The sequence below is a fragment of the Diceros bicornis genome, chromosome 20, assembly GCF_020826845.1.
Source record: "Diceros bicornis minor isolate mBicDic1 chromosome 20, mDicBic1.mat.cur, whole genome shotgun sequence".
Taxonomy (NCBI): domain Eukaryota; kingdom Metazoa; phylum Chordata; class Mammalia; order Perissodactyla; family Rhinocerotidae; genus Diceros; species Diceros bicornis.
In genome coordinates this window covers 30,016,588-30,041,548 of record NC_080759.1, presented here as the reverse complement: position 1 = coordinate 30,041,548, position 24,961 = coordinate 30,016,588, and the positions used below count along the sequence as shown (strand labels likewise).

The 24,961-nt window shown below is 36.9% G+C and overlaps 1 pseudogene; it reads right to left on the bottom strand.

Annotated features, from left to right (window-relative positions):
* Positions 1-1,851: 1,851 nt before the first annotated feature.
* On the bottom strand, positions 1,852-23,907 carry LOC131418937 (cilia- and flagella-associated protein 53-like; annotated as a pseudogene).
* Positions 23,908-24,961: the final 1,054 nt, after the last annotated feature.

Below are 24,961 nucleotides of genomic sequence, written 5' to 3'. Positions count from 1 at the left end.
AAATGAAAGAGGCATTTAAGTTCTCTGGGTTTTTCTTCAGTGTCAGATGAAGGCAAATTTTAAAACTGATTAAGAAGAATTCCCCTTGGATTCATCCTTCTACCCTCCTCCAAGAGCAGCATTAAAGATGAACCAACATCATGCCGGATTGAGCAAGACATCAGATTATACTTTAACAAAGTGAATGTGAACTTTGACCTTTAACCCTTAAATAGTGGTCACAGAGAGCAGTTTCATCTCATCTATTAGCATCTATAAAAAGAGTTTCAGTCATTTACTTTTAGAGAAAATAACCCACTCATTTCAGTGGAACAAGATGGCCAGCCAAGGTCAATGAAGCATTGCAAGTAAGTTTTCCAGCCCTTCGAGGGGGCGGCATGGGGGCTGACTTTTTTTTTTTAATGGCATTAAACAAATAGCGTCTGAGTGCAATTTTAAATAAAAACCCCAGACGATAAACTCTTGGCAGAAGAACTTATCTTTTTTTAGTACAATTTTTTTCCCTGACATCTGTTCTTTTCACTTTCTGAAATAAACATTTCACTTTGCTAAAGCTGTGAGGTGTGGGGCTGGGAAGTTACTCATTCTCTTTCTCACTCACAGAAACAACTTCTCAAGGCTTAAGTGATATTCTTTTACCCACCTCTTTCAAATGAGGTAGATCGTTCCTAAACTTGAAAAACAATCAAAATTCAGGTATGAAAATCTCAGAGCCACCTGATGGAATCCTTGCTTGCTTTTCTCAGGAGGGAGAAATACATCACGTGCCCCATCTAGAGGCATGACTTGGAATTGTCCGCAAAGGTGATCTAAAGGGGATTCTGGGAGCAGAAGATACTTCCAGAATTTCAAATTTAAACCGAACACTGTGATAAGGAAAGTAGAGATAAGAAAGAATTAAAAGATAAAGTTTCTATTCTCAAATAATTTATAATGTATGAAAAAGAAGAAAAACTACTTAACAATTACAACAAAAATCTAATAAATAGTTTTCCAAGGATTCTGAGAAGATGGTAAGCTAAGTATGGATGCTTGACCCTTTCTCCTCCCAAGGTCCCCACTGAGCCCTTGAAGAATCAGTTTGTACAAGTTTGGGGCAGGAGGAAGGAGCGAAATGTTAGCCAACTGTAGAGTCAGGATGGGGAGGAGGTCCCACCTGCAAAGCAAAGACCAAGTGCTCCTTGGGACAGCATGGGAGCAGCCAAGTGATTTTCCTTGTAAGGCCCTGTGCCAGGGGATCTGAAATGACCTCGACCTGAGAAGACACTAGCACATCTGGAGGAGGCAAAATCTAAGATACCTCAGATGCTTGAGGAGGTCAGCCAACTAACTGTCCAGGCCTGTCTCCTCAGAGGCCTTAAGAGGGGCTGCCATGATCTACAGTTGTCCAGAAGAGGCCTGACTTGTTGAGCCAAACTGTTCCTCTCAGATGCTAACTTTCTTTGCCTTGAGATCTGGGAGAAGCCCAGGAATCTGGTGGCTTCTCTCCCTGCCCATGAATTCCAGGACCACAGCTGGTTGGCCTATTGTCACCAACCTCCTAGGATAGTGAAGTATATTTTCTTTCTCTGTCTGCCAACTTATAATTCCCCAGGAGATGGATCTGCCTATTCTAAGAGATGTCCCTCCTAACAATAATAATATGCTGGACTGCTTGTGTGTCTGCAAGAGGGGGGTGATAAAATTGAAGAGGCTATGTATAATACTGTATATTTTTTTAAGGAACATATATGTATATTGTAGTCAAACATATTAAAAGACTGAGAAAAAAATGTATTGAGGTTTATGAAACCATGCTGGAAGCTTATTAGGACATGATCTCCATGTACGAGGCACGTTTCTGGATGACACCTACTGGGTGGTCCAGATCTCCTGGACCTTTTTCTGGCATATCTAGTTTGTTGCTATCTCTGCTTCAAACCCTCAGTGCTCTCCTTCCTTCTCTGCTTCCCAGGCCCGCTTCTGGTAGCATATTTGCATCGCAATTGTCTCCTGTACTCCTGGGCCAAAGGCAGCATCTTACAAAATTCTCTTCTTCACTGTCAAGTTCTTTAAGACCTTCATGTATGCGATCCTGTTTCGTGGCACGTTCTTCTTGTTCTTTTGCTTTCCTTTGCAATCTTTCTTGAACTGGAACTTTTCTTCTATACTTGACCTCATTCATGAGAGTTGTTTCCTTGCCTCCTTGTCGAGTCTCCTCTCCCTGTCCCTCTCAGCCAGCTTCTTTTCCTTCTCTTCCTCTATTATGTTGTCCAATTCTTTCCCCTGAGCTTTCTCTTCCTCGTGTTGCTGTGTCACATGCTTATGAAATATCTTCTATTTTCTTCCCACTTCTTCTCTTTTTTGCTCCTTCTTTTATCAGGCTCATCCTATAAGCCTTGAAAGGCTCTTTGCACGAGCTTCATGTTCAAGTCTTGCTCTGTTCTGTATTCCTGCTGAATATGTTCCTCCTTCTCTTGGAGGGCCTTTTGCAAAAAGGTTCTAATTTCTTGCTCTGTCTTCTGTTTCTTATTTATTTATTTATTTATTATTTAAAGCTTCAGTGCATGATTGTGTATCCTAGTTGTTAGTTTTTAGTTCTCCATGTGAGTCACCACCATGGTATGACAACTGACAGATGGGTGGTGTGGTTCCACAACCGGGAAACGAACCGGGCCGTGATGGTGAGAGTGCTGAATCTCAACCACTAGACCACCAGGGCTGGCTCTGTCTTCTGTTTCTTTAGCTTATCCTGTTCATTCTCAAGTCTAACCTTGTATTGTGGTTTGCCACAAGGTGAGCCTCCTCTTTCCTCAGCCACTGCACCATCTGCCTTTGAGCTTTGATGCTGGTGACCTAGACATCCAAACCCAGATGTGTGTTCTCCACCAGTGCTTTCTGTCTCCTTGCCTCTCAGGCTTCTCGCTTCTCCTTGGCTGATCAGCCTTCCTCCCACAGTTCGGAGAATGTCTCCTGTTTCACCAGTTTCTGCCTCTTCAGTTACTCTCTAAATTCTCTCTGTGCCTTCTATTCCTCACACACCTTCTGATGAATTCAAAGCAACTCAGCATGGAGCTTCTCACAGCACTCCTTGAATTGTTGTCTAGCTTTTCAGCCACAACGTTTTGTCTCTATTTTTCTTTCTTCTCTTTTAATAATCTGTTTTTCTCTCTCGTTCTATCTTTTTTCTCCTTAACTATTTTTTTCTTTTGACTGCATTTCAGTAAAATAGTCATTTTCTTCTGATGCTAAAGGTTCACATAGCTTATTTCATCTTTATCGGTGTTGATGGGATGCTGTATGTTTAATAAGTATTGGTAGGTTGAAAGAGAGCCATCCATCTAAACAATTAGGACAGGTAGCGTTCATCAATCTGGATTCTGGATTCTGGCAGAAATGGAGAAAACTAAAAATAAGGAAAAAAAAAGGATAAATTTAAACCAAAATAAGTATAATTAAAACAATGAAGATTGTGAAAAACAGCTTAGACACTGTTGAATACTGAGTCAGCAGTGAACCAGAATGCTAGCTTAAGGAATTATACTAGAATACAGAAGAAAAAGAAAAGAAATGGAAATTAAGAATAAAAGAGAGACATGCGAGATCAACTCATGAAGTGAATTATTCCAAATAATAAGACTTCAGAAGGCGAGAAAGAAAAAGAGAAATAAAAAAGATCAAAGAATTAATGAAAGAAATCTCCATGAGTTGGATGAAGACTTGAGTTTTTAGATGATAAAGACCATCTGAGTGCTGGAAGAATTTAATGAAAAAAGAAACAATCCTGGCCACACCCAAAGGTAATTAACTAACCTGTAGGTTTAAGAGTAATCCTTATTAAGCATCCAGACAGAGAAACTGGGTTACAAAGAAAGATTGATAACATTATTAGTCTTATCTATAACACAGTAAGATAGAAGACAGTGAAACAACATTGTGTACTTTTGAGTGAAAAGTGCTGTGATCATAGAATCTTGTTCTCAAGATATTATTTATGAATTGAGGTGTGTGTGTGGCATTTTTAGACATACAGGGAGTTAATAAGTAAACTATCCATGTACCCTCTTTGGAAATATTACTATAAAGATTTCAACAAAAATTGAATAAGAGTATTGATTGTAAGTTCACAAGGGATAAAATACACCAGGGAGAAAGATGAGTGATGAATCATATGTGTGTAATTGATATGTAAAATTACCAAAAATCTATAGGGCACATAGGAAAACACTCTTACCTCTAAATGAAATCTAGGACAGCTCACATATTGGTTATTCTCAGATGATAACAATATTCTCTAGTCACTTTTACTTTTTACCAGAATAGTTTCATTCAGTAATTAAAACGTCAATCCCATGTAAGAGTCAAACTTCTGAATTCTATTCTAAGTTAAAACTTCTTTCCTTCCCCTGCTTGGAATTATCTGACAAAGACTTTAAAGTACCTATGATAAAAATGCTTAAATGAGCAATTGTGAACACTCTTGAAACAAATATTAAAATAGAAAGTAACAGGAAAGAAATAGAAAGCATAAAGAAGAACCAAATAAAAATTTTAGAACTGTAAAATATAGTATCCAAAATTAAAAAGAAAAGCTCACTGAATAGACTCAATAGTAGAATAGAGATGATAGAAGAAAAAGTCAATAAATTTGAATATAGATAAATAGAAATTATCCAATCTGAAAAATAGAGAGAAAAAAGTTTGAAAAAAAAAAAGAGCAGTGCCTCAGGGACCATTTGCGCTACACAAAAGGTCTAATGTTCATGTTATTGGAGTCTCAGAAGGTAAAGAGAAAGAGTATGGTGCTGAAAAAAAATATTTGAAAAAATAATGACTAAAAACTTCCCAAATATGATCAAAAATATACACCTACAAATTTAAGAAGCTAAGTAAAACCCAAACAAAACAAACACAAAGAAATCAAACTCCAAACACATAATACTCAAACTGCTGAAAACTAAAGACAAAGAAAAAACTTGCAAGTAGCCCGAAAAAGAATAGCACATTACCTATAGGGGAAAAATGATTCAAATGACTGTGGATTTCTCATCAGGAACTGTGGAGGCCAAAAGTAAGTAGCACAACATTTTAAAAGTGCTCAAAGAAAATAGCTAGCAATCTAGAATTCTATGTTCAGTGAAAACATCCATCAGGAATGAAGGGGAAATCAATGAAATAGAAAATAGGTAAATAATAGAGAAAATTAATAAACCCAAAGATGACTCTTTGAACAGAATAAAATTTAGAAACTTTGAGCTAGATTGATCAATTTAAAAAAGAAGAAGAGAGAGAAGGAGAAGATGCAAATTACCAATATGAGTAATAAAAAAAGGACACATCACTATATGTCCTATAGACATTAAAAGGATAAGGGAACGTTTTCAAAACTTTATGCCAGTAAATTCAACAAATTCCTACACAGGAAACTCCAGAACCAGATGGCTTCACTTGTAAATTCAATCAAACATGGAAGGAAATTATAAAAATACACAGAAGCTCTTCCAGAAAATTTAAGACTATTTCCCAACTCATTTTATGAGTTAATGTATTTCTAAAAAAGGAAACTCCAGAGTAATATCCCTCATGAACAGAGAGTCAAAAGCACTTAACAAAATTTTAACAAATTGAATCCAGTGGGAGGGAAAAAATAATATGCATGATGACTAAGTGAAGCTCATGACAGCAACACAATGTGGTTTAACAATTGAATTGAATCTGTGTAATTCCCTATACTGACTTACTAAAAATTCAAAAACTATATGATCAATAGATGTAGAAAAAGCATTAAGCAAAATTCAACTTACCTTATGATAAAAATTCTCATTGTGGCCGGCCTGGTGGCATAAGCGGTTAAGTGCACATGCTCCACTGTGGCGGCCCGGGGTTCGCTAGTTCGGGTCCCGGGAGTGCACCAATGCACCGCTTGGTAAGCCATGCTGTGGCAGCATCCCATATAAAGTGGAAGAAGATGGGCATGGATGTTTGCCCACGGCCAGTCTTCCTCAGCAAAAAAGAGGAGGATTGGCATCAGATGTTAGCTCAGGGCTGGTCTTCCTCACACACACACACACACACAAAATAATAATTCTCAACAAACTAGGAATAGAATGGAATGTCATCAAATTGTTACAAGTTTATCTACAAAAATCGTATAGTTAACATACTTAGTAGTGAATGGTTCAATACCTTTCACCTAAGATTGAGGCAAGAATGTCTGTCTCACCATTTCTATTCCGTGTTGTACTGGAGTTGCTAACCAGAACAATAAGGCAAGAAAACAAAATGAAAGCCATACAATTGGAAAGAAAGAAATAAGACTGTTTGCAGAAAACATGACCATGTACATAGAAAATTCTAAGGAATCTACAAAAAGCTACTAGAACTAAATTTTTTCAGCAATGTTGCAGGTCATAAGACAAATATGCAAAAATTAGTTGTAGTTCTATATATTACAAATAAACAATTGAAAATAGAAATAAAAAAATACCATTCACCACAACATAAAAAAATAAGGGATACTAGGAAATAAATTTAACAAAAAATGTACCAGATGTGGACAAAAAAGCTACAAAATATTGCTGACAGAAATGAAAGAAAATCTAAATAAATATATAGAAATATCATTTAAAGAATCAGAAAACAGAATATTGTTATGCTTCCAGTTCTCCTCAAATTGATTTCTTTCACCACAAAGGTTTCTTAGGAAACAAAAGAAAAAAATCATAAATTGGACTTCACCAAAACTGAAAAACTTTGCTCTTCGAAAGAAACTATTAGGAAAATGAAAGTGCAAGATTGGAAGGAAACTTTTGCAAAGCACATGTCTGGTAAAGAACTTGTATTCAACAACTCAATAGAAAGAAGATAACTGAAATTATAAAATAAGCAAAAGATATATGGATGGCAAGGAAGATATATAAATAGCAAATATGCAAAGGAAAAAATGTTCAACATCATTAGTTGTTAGAATAGCTAAAATCAATGAAATTGAATACATCAGGTATTTGCAAGGATGTAGGATAGCTGGCACTCATCCTTGTTGGTTGGAGATTCAATGATACAACCACTTGGCAGTTCTTTTATGTTTAAACATCCACCTACTAGACAACCTAGCAACTCTCTATCTAGCTATTAATCCAAGGCAAATGAAAACATGTCCGCACAAAGACTTGTATGCAAATTTTCACAGCAGCTTTAGTCATAGTAGCCAAAACCTAGAAACAGTTCAAGTATCTCTGAAATACTAATATCCAATAAAAAGGGATGAACTATTGTTATACAAAAAACATGAATGGATCTCAAAATCATTACACTGAGTGACAGAATCTAGACACAGAAGACAACATATGGTATGATTCCACTCATATAAAATTGTAGAAACACAATGCTATAGTGACATATAATAGATCAGTGATTGCTAGGGCTTGGGGATCCCTAGGGGTTGGGGGTAGGAACAAGGGACATATGAAAAAGGGCATAGGACATACTAGGGTGATGGAAATTTTCTTTATCTTAACTGTGGTTATGGTCATTCAACTTTTGTTACAGCTCATCAAACTGAACCATTAAAATTGATGAATTTTACAGTATGTAAATTATCCTTCAAAAATATAATTAATTTAAAAATAGCTTATAAAAATCTGTCATTTAGTAATACTCGTTGTAAGCTTACTGTATGTGGGACTCACTGCTGCCTCTTGGGATTATTGTTACACAATAATCACATCTGTAACAATCTTGTTACTAGCTAATAATTGTTAAGTGTTTACTACATGGCAGGCACTGTTTTAGCAATTTTACGGTTTTTGCTAATTTAATCTTCCTAACAACCTTCCTAACAATGAAGGAAATATTATCTCCATTTGACAGAAAAAGAAGCTGATCACAAAAATATGAATTAACAGCTAGTAAGTGGCAAATTCACATTTTGAAATAGGCAGTTTGACATTAGAGACCAGATTTTTAACTACTACCACACACTGAGAGGCAAACACAGGAAATATTACATGTCAATACAATACAATATGCTTAGTCCAAATGAAAGATATATGCAAATAGTAAGTTCTATAAATTCAGAGAGGGTGAGACTTCGCTTGGGAAGCCTTCCTTGGAAAAGATAATTTTCGTTCTGAGTCTCAAAGGTTCAGAAAGATTTGAATTGTTGAGTGGCATCAGAAAATGTGATTTTCTGAAAGTCACCTGACATGACTTTACTTTTCCATAAAGCCAGTTGTTTCCTTCTTGGGCTCACTGAGATAGTCTCAGTAGTGAAGGGTGAATGCTCACATAAGCAAACGTCATGCCAATCTGTTAATTGTAATTTTGTGTTCTTTTAAATAAAAAATAATTCTTACACGAAACTCTAACATCTGCGATTAGATTAGATATTAAAAGCTGTATTTCGAGAGAATTTTGTGAATTGAAGCCAAAGTTTTCACACTTGGGGAAAAAAAAATGGCTTCAAATGTTGTGCTTAATCATTCCAGTAGATGGCAATACAATCATTGTTAAAAAATTGTTTCACCAACTTAAAAAAGAAGACAAATAAAAACAACTTGTTCTGTTTTATTTTTTGTTTTGTTTTTGCTTCTTTTTTGTTTTTGGTCCTTTTATGTGGTGAGTCCTTTTAAGTTGCTAAAACAATGCATTCTACACAAGATTTTTTTAAGGTTATAAAGCCTTGTAACACCCTAATTATGAAGGACCTTAAATGCTAAACTAGACACTGATCTTTATTCTGTAGAAAATGGAGAAAGAGTAGATCTTCTGAGTCAGGAGTGACAGGGTTGGAATTGTACATTAGGAAGATAACTGACAGGGAAAGGAAGAGAGGAAGGATATGGAAGGACTGGATAAATGTCTGCTAGAATGGTCTAGAACAGAGGTAATGGGAACTTGATCTTGAGCATGGCAGTAAAAACTATGGCTTAGATGAAGAAATAAGTGTAGACATAGAAGTGAGAGAACTGAACAATTGGTTGGATGTTAGAAGTTCCAAAGAAGGAGGACCCAATGATAACTCTTGTGTTTCAATCCAGATTTTGGAGGAAGCTAACTAGGAGAAGGAACTGGTTTGGACAAAAGAGAGTTTTTTGAAGTGCCATGGTGCATCTGTACGCTGATTTAACTTAGCAGAATGACAAGTGGGTCTGCTTTTTAAATAAGTACATTTTAAGAGATAGATGCAGAAATGGCGGATATTTGTAGCCACAGGAGTAGATGAGGCACTCTGAGAGAGAAAAAGGCAGAAGTCCTAGGAACTTTCTGGAAAATGCTTGCATTTAGGAGAAACTGATGATATGATTAAGTTTAGTGGGATTTTCAGGTGAGTGTGAAGTCTTAGGAGCCTATGAGCAAGGATGAATGGAACAAGAGTCAGAGATATTTCAAAAAGTTTGAGGAGATCATTTGAAAAGAGGCCGTTGGACTTTGGGAAACTGTTAAACAAATTTGTGGAGGCAGAAAGATTATTATGAGAAAGGAGCAGAGAGAATATGAAAAACTATTTTTGAGAAGTTTGCCAGGAGAGGGAAGGGAAGAAATGGTTCCATAGATTGACTGGACAGCGGGAACAAGAAATCTTTATGCAACAGACAGACTTCAGCATGTTTCTGTCTGCTGTGAAGGAGACATTTGAAATTATACTAAAGTTGTTTTCCTTTTTTCTTGAAGACATCTAGATAATTTAATGAAACTGCATAACTTTATTTTACTAGAAATTTGTGGATGTAAGAAAAAATTGGAATATGATTAAAAGGTGAATGTTGCAACATGTTTCTCATTATTTATTATTTATCCAGTGTCTGCTTGGCTCCTCTCTGTTGCTGATGTCTGAAGCTTTGGGACCATCAGAGTTAGTCATGCTAATCAAGTCTTCTCCCAGTGTCCAAGATCTTCTGCCATTGTGGCAAATGATAGCTCTGAGGAGGCTGCTTAGTGTCAACCAAGCATTTAGAATCATAGAAAGCTCTAAAGCCTGTAACTCTGCTGTGATATGTGAGCATGTTTTCTTGTCGAGGTTTTTCATTCTATCCTTTCTGGTTTTTTCCTAAAGGAAAAGAAAAATCAGTTGGCAGTGCTGTATCTTGCTGGCAGAATTGCTGAGGTGTAGAATTTGCTTCTTGCCACTAGAACTTTGGTGTTGTAGTGTCAGTTTTGTGTAAAGGAATCTGCCGAGGCTGCCAGTTGAATCCGTCTGAGGAAAAAATAACATAACTTTGAGTCGCAAACAACCAAGTCTGCCATCAAACATGATAAACATGCTGGTTTCATTAAAAACTAATAGCAAGATAGAATTTTCAAACACAGAGGCAATGGAAAGTGGAATAAAGACAGGAAGAAGAAAGGGGTGGTGAGAATCCTCCAGGAACTCCTTATCTGTTTTTTACAGCATGGTTTGTTTGTAAATTCCTAAACGTCTATCGACACTTTTAATTCTTTGAAATCTGGTACCATTTCTGTCAACAGTCCCATCAAGTGTAAGATAAAATTATTCCCTACTGCTAGGTGTCCCATCCAACATGTTGACGTGTTCAGAGGGCTGTAAAAGCCGTGGCCTGGTAGATTATGGGCTCCCCAGGGAGAGCCGAACAACACAGATTTTCACGCACACTGAACCTAAACACAAAGAAAGTGAAGAAATAGACTTTTTCTTAGATATGTAACAATCAGGAATGCAGTATTAACTTTGAGTTTCATAAACTGGAATTTATTTTTAATGAGGAGGGCATGACACTCATTTGCTTCTTTTTATATTTTTGCAGAATCAATTGACTAGGTGGTAAACACATTATGCATCTGTCATCCTGACCATTGCTTTGGAAAGAGTGGGAATCCAAATTCACAGGGAAAACAGATGCGCAGAATAAATCCTTCTTCTTTCAATAAAGCTTGTTTGCTTCATAGTTCCCATAGGTTGGATTTGAAGATCCTTAAGGATAAACTTGTTCCTATTTTTTTTTAACCCCTAAAGTTTGTCGTACAATGTATTTAACATATACTATCTGTTTTACACTTTTAAATTTTGGCAGTCATTTTTGGTTTCCCAGTTAACAGCGGTTTCCCGTTTCTGTGCCAACAAAATTCCGATTCCATTCACCTATCTGGTGGTGATGGGCTCTAGGAAAGGAAGGGAGGTCCTCCCAGCCCAAGAGATGAATGGTGATTGGTTTAAACCAATTTGAGAAATCCTATCTTCTCACTTATGATTAGTTTGGAGTGGGGCATAAGCCAGTTCCGACCAATGAGATCTGAGGAGATGTCTTTTGGGACTTATGGGAGATTTTTCTCTTCCTGATACCACGAGGGAGACACAGGAGAAGCAGCCCTTCCCCCTTTCCTATTTTCAGTACGGTTACGTGAGGATGTGATGTTTATAGCTGTGGCAAACTCAAGGAGAATCCAAGAGATGTGAAGAAAGTTGAAACAGAACACTGATGTTACTTGCTGAATCCACCAATGCTGGCAGTTACTTCTGGGCTTCTGGTCTTGAGAGGTAATAAATGCCTTCATAATTTCAGCCACATTTAGTTGGATATTTTGTACCTTGTAGCCAAAAACATTCTAGCTGAGGCAGCAATTTGAAAAGACCTCTCACATTATCTCATTTAATTCTGCTAAGTCTTGTGAGGCTCATGTTACCTGGAGTCCACAGAAGACACGGAGACTCAGAATGTTTAACTGAGGTGAGGAACATCACAAAACTAGTAGGTAGCAGACCTAACACTGAAATCACAATTTTGGATGACCACTCACATGCTCTTTGTAACACACTTTATTGTTGCACTTGTGCAGGATAAGAACCGGTATAGGTATGCTGAAATGAGTATGCCGCCATCTTGGGGGAATTTCCTCTATTCTTCAGGCAGTTTCTCATGAACTTTCATGTTTGCTAAAGCCTGAACTCTTCCTAACACCCTGGGGGAGCCTGTTGTTAGGGTGCCCAGACATAAAGATTTGGAAGGAAATCCTTTTTCACATTCTTCCTGTCTTATTTCTACCTTCCACTGATTTGTATTGAAAACTCAGTCTGCTCTTATTTCTAAGGAAGTGCCCCTGTTCAGAGAACCTCACTGTGATCTGAGAGGTTAGATAGAGTACAGCCTCACAGGAGAACTCCTGCCCTTCTCTCTCTGATCTTCTATCTTAGCTGGGCATGGAAAGTGTGATTTCCATTTCCATTACCATTTCCATTTCCACAGGAGGAATTTAGCTTCTCTACTTCATACTGGCTCGACTTAGACCTAGTGAGCCTTCTTGGATCCTGCTAGGCCCATTTCCTTGCTCTTTAAACTTCACCAATGCCTAGCACTAAAGCCCTGCCACCAGCACCTTACAAACTATTTCTGGGATCAGGTACGATTGATATCACTCTGTCTTAACTGAAGCCTGAGGCAAAAACTTGCAGATAATACTTTATTGGGAGTGTAGTCCCAGGAAAGTGGGTCCGTTACAAAGTTGGCCATAGCTTTGTAATATATACAACTGGTTGCTCATTTTGCAAAACATGTTTAGAAAAGTTGCATAGACCTACTCTGCACCAGAACTGTCCCTAGAGGAAGAAGAAGGGTGAGCAATTTATCTGCTGGCTTTCCCGCATCTGTGTTGCATTGGTCCAGGTTCACCTCCTATGGGAATGAATCCGTTGCATTTCCAGGTTGCATTACACAGCCTCTCCAGAGCCTCCACAAATCCAATAAGGCCAGCTTAGGTTTAACTTTCTCTTCCTGACAATTGGTGTCACACATGGGGTCTATGGTGTTGGCTCTGCTGGCATTTAGTGCCTGTCTCTGACGCCAGTCTTGCTGGCCAGGAATCAAAGCAAGTAGCCAAGTGTGGGCATGGGGGTCTGGCAAGCCAGAGTCATTGGCTCTGAATGATGCAGAAACTGGTTCCAAACCCAGTCAGTGTTACAAACAAGCTGGAAAACAGGTTTCTTTCTTTTTCTTCAGTTTTCCTCATTTTGAAAGGGTTGGGTTTCTTCCAGGGGTTGGTATCTTCATTCCTGCTTCACCAGTGCTTAGCTGTTCCTCCAGTGCCGTGGGCAGATGGGCCAGTGTTTATTTTCATGGGTGAACAAAGTCAGTAATTCCTATCCACCCCAAGAATATGCAAATTATGAAATCTTATTTTGTATCTTCACTGTATGGAACATTCTTTAACTGCAGGAGAATATATTTTTAGAATTTGAGATCTTCTTGATATCAACTGACTTGTGTTACCGTAATCATTACACTTTATCAGAACAAGAGGTAAATCTGAAACTTGTTTTGTCTTGTACAGTGTGTTTTGTTGGGTAGGCTGAAATTTTGATTTTCTCCATTGCTTTCATAAAACACACATAAACAGATGAGTTTAAATGATATAAACCCAACAGGGACAGAAAGCACTAGATTAGTTCAAGGGGAAGGAGATGAGGTAGAGGGAGATGCAATTCACATGATCAAAAATATAGCTGTTTTAGTTTGGGGGCAGATTTTTGAATTATATTTTTTCTTCTTCTCTAAATTTTCCTACGTTTGTAGAAACTTTTAACAAAGGATTTGCCTTTCTTCAATGGTAAGCTGACCTCCCCCAGTGGAATTTCTTCTCTGAAAAATCTCTCAGCAATGTATTTGGAAACTTATATCTGTAAGGGCAGATTTGGAGACATGAGGCTGATTTAACTCCAAATGTTAGCAGCAATACTCGAGCTGCATTCCTGTTAGCGCTTGTCACCAACAAATACAATTTAACCAATGATTCCTGGTGAAGAGCATCACGTGTGCCACAGGAAGCTCAGAAATCCCACTCTCCATGGTGAGGACAAGGTCTCGGGCTTATTGAGCCACATTCCATTTCAACTGCCTATTGCAATGTGTTGACCAGCCCTGCATCTCATGACATGTTTACGATGGAACTGGAGCGTTTCAGCTGCCTCCATAACCACAGCCCTGGAGTGATTTATGATTTCGGTGAAGTACTCTGAGTTTTGGTCAACACTGTTAAAATAAAATAGCTTTTGAAGAAGAGTCACCGCTAGAGAAAAAAGTCAACTGCAGATGATCTAATTGGTCTGATAATTCCAAAATGAAAGAGCATGTTGTCTGGATTTAGACACAGTTAAGTTTTATTCCCGTCTTCATCGTTTATTAACTTTGTGTACTAGAGTGTGTTTTTAAATTTTCCTGAACCTCAATTTTCTTCTCTACAAAATGGGAATACTAATACTAACCTCAAAGGACTATTGTGAAGGTGAAATGAGAAACTGTATGGAACTATCAGGCTCACTGGCTGACTCGTAGAAATTATTCAGTAAGAGTCCTGCCACTCTGCTTCCTTTTCCTCCTCTGCTCAATCCACCCTCCCTGTCTTGTAGGCCCTGTTTGTTGGCTTATACAACAGTCATCCTGGATCTCCTATCTGTATGCCTTCTGCTATCCATGCTAGCAAAGCTATATTTTTCTTTTCCCAGCCTCCTTTGCATCTAGTGATGGAAGACACACTTCTGGCCAAGAGAACATAAAAAGACGTCTCCTGAGAATTTTCAAGGGAAGTTTTGGTTTACTGATAATCAGACAGCAGCAGTTGGAAACATTCTCTCTTCTTCCTACCTTGAATGCCTGGGTCTGGGACAGGCATTTTATGAACCATGAGGCAATAATCATGATAGAAAATCCAAAAGAATCACAGAGCCTCACAGAAAGGCAGGTCCTGACTTGAGTGAGCCCCTCAACAAGAACTGGCAGCTGCGTACCCCAGTCTTCTAGGTAAATAAGAAAAAATCAATTTGGTCAAGCCACTTGACCTGTATATAGTCAAGTAAATGTGACAAGGGTTGGAGGAAGGGGAGAAAGGAAGAGAGAGAGAGAGAGCGAGCGTGTGTGTGAGAGAGAGAGAGAGAATACTCCCATAATACACCACTGGAGAAGCAAATCATCTGATTTTTGAAATACTAAGTATCAATGTGGTAGGATACATAATGGTTCCCCCAAAGATATCCAGGTTTTAATCTCCAGAGCTTGGGAAGGTGACCTTATATGGCAAAAAAACAAAAAAAAAAAACCCAAAAACTTTGCAAATGTGATTAAATTTAACATTCTTGAAAATGAGATGATTATCAGAATGGGCCTTAAATGCAATCACGTGTATCCTTATAAGAGGGAGGCAGAGGGATATTGACACGAACACACACAAGAGCAGGAGACAAAGTGACCACAGAGGCAGAGACTGGACCAATGCAGCCACAAGCCAAGGAGTACTGGCATCCTCCAGAAGCTGAAAGAGGTAGGGAATGGACAGGATTCTCCACCAGAGCCTCTGAGGGACCGCAGACCTACCAACACCTTAATTCCAGCCCAGTGATACAGATTTTGGACTTCTGGCCTCCAAAACTGTGAGAGATTATGTTTCTCTTGTTTTAAGCTGCCAAGTTTGTGGTAATTTATTACACCAACTACGAACATTAATACAGTGAGCTATCAAAAGATTTTATGATTTTATTTTGGGGTATGAGTAATAGTGATAAGTAATATTTATTAAATGCCTTCTATGGACCAGGCAACCACATTAACCTCTCTGCGTGGATTACCTCATTAATCCTCACAACAGTCCTCTGAGGCAGCTGCTCATCTTATCTCCATTTCCCAGCAAGGAGAGCCACTCCAAGGAAGGTTGGAACCAGCCCAGAGTCACACAGCAAGTGAGCACTGGCCATGGAATTTGAACTGGAGCCCCCTGATTCTGTAATCATTCCAGCCCTGCTGCTGAAGAAATGATAGCATATGCTCCTAGTTACGTCTCTAAGATAAGTTATTAAGTAAAATAATTGTGTAGTGTTGACATCTGTAATTGGAGATACCCAGGTCCTTCAACTCCTCAAGAATATTCCCTTCACACATTAAAAGATGAGTGCCTCCTAAGTGTCAGATGCTGAGCTGAGCACCAAGACTGCAAAGATAACTAAGACACACAACTTTGCCTCCAGAGACTTAGAGGCTCTCTACTCTCCCATCTATTATTATTGCTTTATGAAGAGGTTCCACATGGCAACCATAGCCATTATACCTGAAATTCTATATCAAAATATGACTTCTAAAAGATTTCATTAAACCAAATATAAATTAATTGTAACTTTGAATGATCTACATTGTTATTCTTCTCCATATGTCTAAATAACGGAAAAAAAAATTGAAATCACTATTTTCAGTAACCTCCACAGCGGGGTTACTAATTACCTCATACCCCTGTTGAAAATTTCAGTGGTTATTCTCTCTAATCGGCATATCGATATTTCTTCATAGGATGGTTTCATAGCTTCTGATGATAAAGCATGTGTTTCATTAGCATAAAACTTATTTATTTTAAGGTTAAAATTTCCTTGCATTTATTAAGCTTTTTATTCTTAATGAGCCTTTAGTTTCCTCTCCTGTCTGAAAAGAGAATAGCTGAAGAGAAGTTCTCTATTACTTTCCAATCTTCCACAGGATGGCTTTGTGACAGGCTAAGTCATCGAGACCTTAATTTGTGCATTTTATTTTCTTCAGTTTTTTTTCCCCCTTCTGCTTGGTCCAGCGAGGTAGGTCTTTATAGTTCCTTATCCTGAGGATTTTTCCAAGGAAAAATAGAAATATCTTCATGTCAGTAGTTCTTCCTACCTTTTGGAAGGAAGCCTTTGTAAAAGGCTACCTATTTGTCCATGGACCCAGATAAGAGTCCCCACATTAACACTTCCTACTGAGAGTGAAAAAGGGACCAATACTGAAAAGTGTTTAACCAAACAGTATGTCAGCACAGCATCAATTAATGTAGATGATATGTATAGTTATCATACATATTAACTCATTTGCAGTGAAAGGGTATTTATACCATGTATTCAAACAATTTTTATCACAACTGTTTTATTTTACAGCTGGCTTAAAGATTTCTTTTTAAATGATAAAGTTGACAATACTTCATGAAAATAGAGATCATTGGAATTGAAGCTTTTAACAAATGTTTATTTAGAGCCCTAGAGCTTAATTCTCTTAAGCTTTTTACTCTTATGAATTTAAGTCAATTTTTCCTTTTTTTAGTTTTGGAGTTGATTTTTAAAATTACAAGTTAAAAGGAATTACCTTCTCTAAACTATTTATTTGTTTAAGTGGGCAAATAATTAGTCATTGGCCTATTTAAAAAATATCTTCCAAATGTTGCTTTAGGAAACAAGTCTGGATTTAATTTGTGAGAATGGCACACACAAATTGAAAAGTACAAAATTCTGTTTTCTGCACTCCTTTTGCACTTTAAAAAATTGCCAACACTTTAAAACCAACCACTGAAAAGTGTTTTTGATCTACATTCGCAATCTATGAGTGAATATCTACAGTTATCTGTAGTCACAATCTATGACTATGTTAGATAACTTGATATTCTCTCTGTGAAATTTCTCTATTTGTTAGTTGTGATGGAACCATCTAATTCTGTTCCCTGAAGTCTTGAAAAGCAAAGACGCTTGTAAAATGGGTTAAATTAAAAACAGCTTGAGTTCTTGATGATTAGACTCAGAAGATTCCAGATCTCTGTACCATATTGACTTTCTTTTATTGAATTCCCCAAAATATTACAAAACAACCATTTAATAAAGCAAAGCTGAATAGATTAAAAGTCATTGCAGTGAGATAGAACGCCACCTAGACAAATCTCAGCAGTATCTCCCAAGAGGGAAGTCTGAATGGATGTTTCTAGGGTGTTGGGTTCTGGGCAAGAATTTCAAAATGGAGAGATGATGGAGATTGGGCAAATTTGTGACATAATAGTTTAGGATTGGTTAACTGAGTAAGGTGAGTCTTCCAAGGGAAGATTTGGTGGATAACTATTTGACAAGACAACTCTTTGCCCAAGTAATCAAACTATTGTCTTAAATAAATTAATTTGCATGAATATCTTGAAGAAAATATTTGTCGGCTTACAATCTTATCTTTCCTGGGCAAAGTTTTATTGAACAACTAAGTCATGTTGCTACAGGTAGTCTCAGTTTTCACTTTTTATTTTGATATATATATATATTTCTAGTTTATTCTTTTCACAAAGGTTCAGAGTTATGAGGCCAAAGGGATGCCTGTTAGAGGTGAGCCTATGAACTTTGGAGAAATTAACATATTATTATGTTTACTCTGCCACATTCACCACAAAATGTTGTAGAAGGGTTGTAGTTAGTGGAAGATGGGAAAGAGGAGAAGAAAAATGTATACTAGTAAATCTATGGCAACGAACAGTCTTGCATGTATTTGAGGAGGAATGGTTTTTACTGCTGAGAATCATCTTTAGGGCCAGGTCCTAAAACACACCCCAGGGCCATTGACTTTGGCTCCAGTTTTTACAGAATTCTCTGCTGAAGTGGGGCCAGGAAACTTACTCAAAGGAGGCAACATTTTCCAGCAAGGCTCTTAATGTTCTTAGATGAGATGTTGATCACAATGTCTTTGTATAGGGAAGGGACAAGGTAGTTGTTGAGAACATATCTGCCTGGCAAAGATGATATTTACATTCATTTGCTCTCAGATAATAAATCATTTTGGCTGTCTAACAACAAAGCTTGTTAGTTCCAGTTTTTCCATATCTAGAAACTTTACTTCAGATATTTTACGTTAGCTAAGGATTCTATTATCAGATTTGGTATATTTTGAATGGTTAAATTGATTCTGTTTGGACTGAAAAAGGAAAGTGCTTGTCCAAATTTATAATTACATTTGTAATCAGCTAGGTACAATTTATATTTGTAATTGATCTGTGACTCTATGGGTTTGACTTCTATTCAGTATTTGGCTTTTCTTCCAGGGAACAGGTGGCTGCAAGTCTGGCCATTATTCGATATCCAGAAATAAGGAAGAAAGGAAGTCATCTCTATTTTCCCTACTAAGGTGGGAGATGTGGTTGCTCAGGAGAATTGAATTAGAGGTGATAACACTAATAACACAAGACAATCAATAGATGCTTATTGACAGCAGGACCTTAGACAAGTCACTTGAGCTCGTTGAAACTTAGGTTCTTCATCTATCAATGGAGATAAACATAATGCTTGTCTTTTAAAGTTGTTATGAGGATTAAATGGAAAAAAATTCACATAAAGCATAAATTTAACATTAATGGGAATTTATGTGAAAAAATTCACATAAAGAGTGCTTGGCACATAGTTAACAATAAGTGATTGCTGTTCTTGTGTTTATTAAAGATGTGTTGAAATACATTATATATTTATGATATATAATAATACATATGATGGAAAAAAATAATTGGTATTTTATCTCTGTACTCTCCAAATCAATGATTAGATGGATTAGTAGTATCTTCATCAAAAAATCATGAGGAAAAAAAATGCCGATAACAAGGAAATGATTGGAATGTGGTATCTCTTTATAGTTATTGGCAATTGAGTACCTACAACATACGCACTAGTAATTTTTATGCTGCTGTTGTTGTTATTGTTATTTTCATCTTGCACTTTTATTTTTTTCACTGAATATTGGTGGTATTCTAAGTATGTTGGCAAATGTGTTCTCCTTAATGGAGCCTTGGTTTTCAATCAAAGGCTGAATAAAACCCTAAGCATTCATTACGTATGTCAGGACTTTCTTTGAAGAACATTTGTTCATAGTGATAATGCTAGCTAAACAGAATACTGTTTGCTCAAATCCTACTCAATAAATCTATTCCAATACCACCCAGTGATTCAAATGATAGGATGTGGAAAATCAAGGAAAATAAACCTCCATAGCTTCAGTATTAGAAATAAAGTAGTCCAGTGGGAAGCTCATGAATCAATGTCTTTTTCTGTTAAGATTTACCCCATAAAAAATGATTTTCCTCATGCCTTTGTTAAACTATCTTTAAATAGAAATTGAAAATTAGACGGATGTAAAATTGGAGTTGTTTTGAATGAAAACACTACAAAAGTCAAAGTCAAGAATATTTTCTATAATAATCAAACTCTAAAGATAAAAACAAATGTTATTTTTAAATACCACAACTCAGAGTTTCAGTTTGCTTTGATCATGTTAGATTTATTAAAAAAAATAAACCATGCAAAATTAACTTATGGTCAAAATATTCAGTGCCACTTCATTTTCATTGTGTGTCTTACTTCCCACCAGTTTCATTGAACTTACTTACTTTCGTGTGTTGGGTCAGGTTTTTATTATTTGGTGGAAGACTATCAAAGTAAAGAGAAAGTTGTTTTTCCTTTCCTGTTAAGCATACAGCCAGAAAGAACAACAATATTTTCGATTTAAAAAGTCATTGCAAACTAATTGAAAACTTCAGGCCAAATGCTGGAATGCTGTGGTTGGCCATTCTAAAACAAAAATTGAAAACAGATTCTAGTTGGCTTTAAAAAGTAATCTGGCTAATAATCAGGATAGATAATGAGCAGCCACATAAAGAACAATTAAAGAAGGAAATATTCTGAAATGAATAGAAAGAAGAAACAGGTTAAATAAAGTCTGACAAATCCATTCATCTGGCCAAAGCATCAAGATTTTCATTTGTGTGTTAATACAAAGTAACTTGATTTTCCAAAGATAACGTTGAAAGAATGTTTGGAGAGAACTCTGATGCCTCTGGATTCTGCCCAGTTCTGAACAAGGATTAACACCAACCATGCATGTATCTGCTCTGAACCCAAATGATCTCTTAAAGCTGTTGCATCTTTCCTCCTATTCTTTGAGGACCAAAAAACAAATAAAAAATTTGTATTTTACAACCAAGAGTTGCATAAAACTCATGCAATTGGCATGTTCTGTAAAATTTAAGCTACTGATCCACTGTTAGTAAAACACGTTTTGAGTTATTTTCTCAGTTGGAGAATGAATTTAGGTCACACTTTTACTGGATTCTTTTCTGTTCATTGAAGAATATATGTATGTTTATAAATATGTTTATATATATATATATGTTATAAATATGATTTTAGATATGTGTTATATGTATTTGTTACGCAAGCCAGCCCTGGTGGTCTAGTGGTTAAGATTTGGCGCTTTCACCACTGCCTCCCAGGTTTGTTTCCCAGTCGGGGAACCACACCACCCATCTGTCAGTTGTCATACTGTGGTGGCTACATGTTGCTGTGATGTTGAAAGCTATGCCACCAGTATTTCAAATACCAGCAGGGTCAGCCATGGTGGACAGATTTCACCAGAGCTTCCAAACTAAGACAGACTAGGAAGAAGGACCTAGGCACCCACTTCCGAAAAAATTGCCCATGGAAACTTGATGAATAGCAATGGAGCATGATAGAGTGCTGGAAAGTGAGCGGATGGTGCAAAAAGACCGGGCAGGGTTCTGCTCTGCTGTACACAGGGTCACTAGGAGTCAGAATCAACTCCATGGTACTAACAACAATGTGTTACATATGTATGTGTGATATATACATATAAATATATGTGTGATTTATATGTATAGATCTTCAGTGAACAAAAAAGAACACAGTAGATGTGTGACCTAAATTCATTCGCAAACTGGGAAAATAAAACATATGTTCTACTAATGGTGGATCAGTAGCTTAAATTTTATATATATAGTAGCTTAAATATATATATGTGTATATATATATTTGTCCATTGAAATACTATATATATATGTAACATATTTAAATTCAAATTTTATATATGTAAATATATATGATATCATATGTATGTATGATTTTAACTTAGAAATCCTGAGATTGAGTATTGAATTCGGGCTCTATCACTTCCTAGCTGTGTACCCTTGGATAAATTACTTAACTTCTCTAATCCTGCAATAACATTTCTAAAATGAGGATGGTAATATAATCCACTTCTTAAGGTGTTATGAGGATTAAATGAGAAGGTATGTAAAGCTCTCTGCATACTCGCTGGCACATAGTAAGTATTCTGTATGTACCAGCCACTGTACTAAAAGCTTTACATACATTTTCATTTGCTACAACATAATATTTAATATTCATATAAAGAGAGAAGGAGGGAGGAATGATGGAAGGAAGAAAAAGAGTCAGAGAGAGAGGAGAGATATCTGTTTGGGACCAGGTAATCTACGGATCCCATTCAGGCAAATACTGTCATATCTTTGGCATTACTACTATGAACACCATGTTCTAAGCAACTGAGCTAATGAACAATGAACCTGGGACCAGCCATCTTTGAAACATGGTATGCATCCTTTCATGTATAGGAAGAGGCAAATTTGTTGACCCTGTATGCAGGGTAGTGTTGGGGAGCAGCTTCCCACCACAGAATCATAGACAGCTGGCAACAGTGACTCTGGAAAGTGATGGAGAATAGATCTTTTACTAAGTGACCAGTAGACCACAGGTAGATGACAATCACCCACAGGCTACTCTTGGCCCATGTGTCATAGGCTGTCTGTATTCTCCAGCATATATTATAGGACCCAGGAAAGACAATTGCCCATCCATGGAAAACAGGGAATGCCCCCTACTTCGTATGCCTTGGAGTGTGTTGTATAGAGTTTGGATCATAGAAAGATCTCAATAAATCCTTAGCAAAGTGAACTAATTTGAATTCACAACTGATTTTTAGTTTTGAAGAGATCATTAGTAGGGTTAATAATCATAACAAGAAAAGTGATTTGCATCAGTGTGACTGTAGATAAAACTTTTATTCCAGATTTTAGATGTTAGCAGCACTCTTGCAATGATCAGGAATAATATGTGCCACTGGAGTCATATTGTTCAACTTAAATATGGATCAAATTTAGTGAGTGTATCTTGGTACAAGAAAATGTAACCTTTCACTGAGCTTGTGGCATACACTAGGTGCTGTGCTAAGTACTTTCATGGCATTGGTACTTAACCCTGTGGAGTAAGCACTACAAATAGTCCCATTTATCAGATGAGGGAATTGAGGCTCAGAGGATCCTATAGCTAGTGAGTGGCAAAGCAAGGAGTCAAACATCAGAAGACTTCAGAACTCTTCAAATCACAAAACTGTCTTGCTTCTCTAATGTTTGGGAAAGAAGTTCGTAGAAATGGAATAAGTACAACTAAATAATTTAATAAATTTGAATAAACTTGCAGTTACCTATTTTGACCCCTAGTTGATACTTTTATATTTATAAGGTAAACTACAAACGGAAACTGATAATTAAATTGAAAGAAGTGAAATATTTTTAAAAAAATATGCACATGCATATTTTGCAGTGTAAATTTAGAGAAAGGGTAAAAATTGCTCTCATAAGGTACTTTCTGTCAACTTCCATAAATATTTTAAAGCATAACTGCTCAAGTTTTAATGTGTTTCCTATTGAAAGTGTGTATCAGAACAGTTGGGTTCTTGCTAAAAAAGTAGATTTCTGCTTGGGCTTCACCTGAGACTGAAAGGTGAGAATCCAAGATTTGTATTTTTTACCAAACACCACGTGATTTTTATGTACACTGAAGTTTGAGAACCATTGCTTAGCTGCATAATTCTCAAATCTGCCTGCGCATTAGAGTCTCTTGGGGAAATTTAATGGAATCACACACACAATAAATGTACCTTTTGTGTGTTTTTTATATATATATATACACACGTATATATAGTGTTATTTTATTATGTAAGCAATTTATGTTTAATGCAAAAAAGGAGAAAAACACAGGAGAAAATTGAAACATGGAAACAAAGACCATTTCCCACAATCTAGAAAATGACTGCTGACAATTTGATGTTCTTCCTTCTGATCTTTATTTTTTGTATTTATTTCTACTTAGAAAATTTTGTTAAAATACTAAGATCATACTATATGAACAGCTTTATGTGCTGCTATTTCCTACAACATCCTTTATGAACATTTCCTCTGATCGCTAAAAATTCTCTGAAAACAATACGCGCCGGTGACATACTCTTCCATTGATTGGACACACCGTAATGCACTTACCCATTCCTTTTCCAATGAATACTCTTGAGATGGTATCTCATTTTTTATAATGATCTTCATTATAGTAAATAACAATTAAGGAACATTTTATATGTCATATTTGGTCGATAATGCTTGAGGTAATTTGAGGCGTGCTATTTTCTTGAGAAACAGCTTTGTGCCTTGGAAGAGGGATCAAGGAAAGACTGTGGGTGGATCATTTTAAAGGCATCTTTACCACTGAGTTATCAGTCAATGAACATGCTCTGCTGGTGAAAGTTCCAGAATATCATCTCTATTACTAACTAGCATCATCTTACAAATCTTAAGTCTTATTTTCACAACTTCTAATTGTATTTCTTCTTCTATTTGTTGTTGTTAGTGCTGGCCAGTCGATTCTGACTCCTAGCGACCCTGTGTGCAGCAGAGAGGAACCCTGCCTAGTCTTTGCACCATCCTCTCACCTTCCGGTGCCATATCAGACAATGCTCCGCTGCTATTCATAGGGTTTTCATGGCCAATTTTTTCAGAAGTAGGTGTGCAGGTCCTTCTCCCTAGTCTGTCTTAGTCTGGAAGCTCCCCTGAAACCTGTCCACCATGGGTGACCCTGCTGGAATTTGAAATACCAGTGGCATAGCTTTCAGCATCACAACAACACACAGCCACCATAGTATGACAATGGACAGATGGGTGTTGTGGTTCCCTGACCAGGAGATGAACCGGAGCCGTGGCGGTGAGAACACTGAATCTTAACCACTAGACCGCCATTCTTCTTCCATACCCTTTGCATATAACTTTCCCAAAATAATAACAAAAATAACAATACAGTTGAGAAAGAAAAAGAGTTTAACTACAGGTACAGACTATTAACCTGAATCCTAAACACAACAGTTTTATGTAGTCAGCATTATTAGGAGACTATTAAACACTCCTAGTGAAGTATTCTGTTATCATATTATGGATACATATCTTTCGACATGCGTTACAATACACATATTTCTCAGTTCATTGTTTTTCTTTTAACTTTGTTCATTTTTTCATTTTCTTCCTCAAAGCTTTTCATTTTGGCTCATGCAAATCCAATAATCCTTTCATTTCCAGCTTTTACCCTTAGTGTCATGGAAAAAAAGATTGT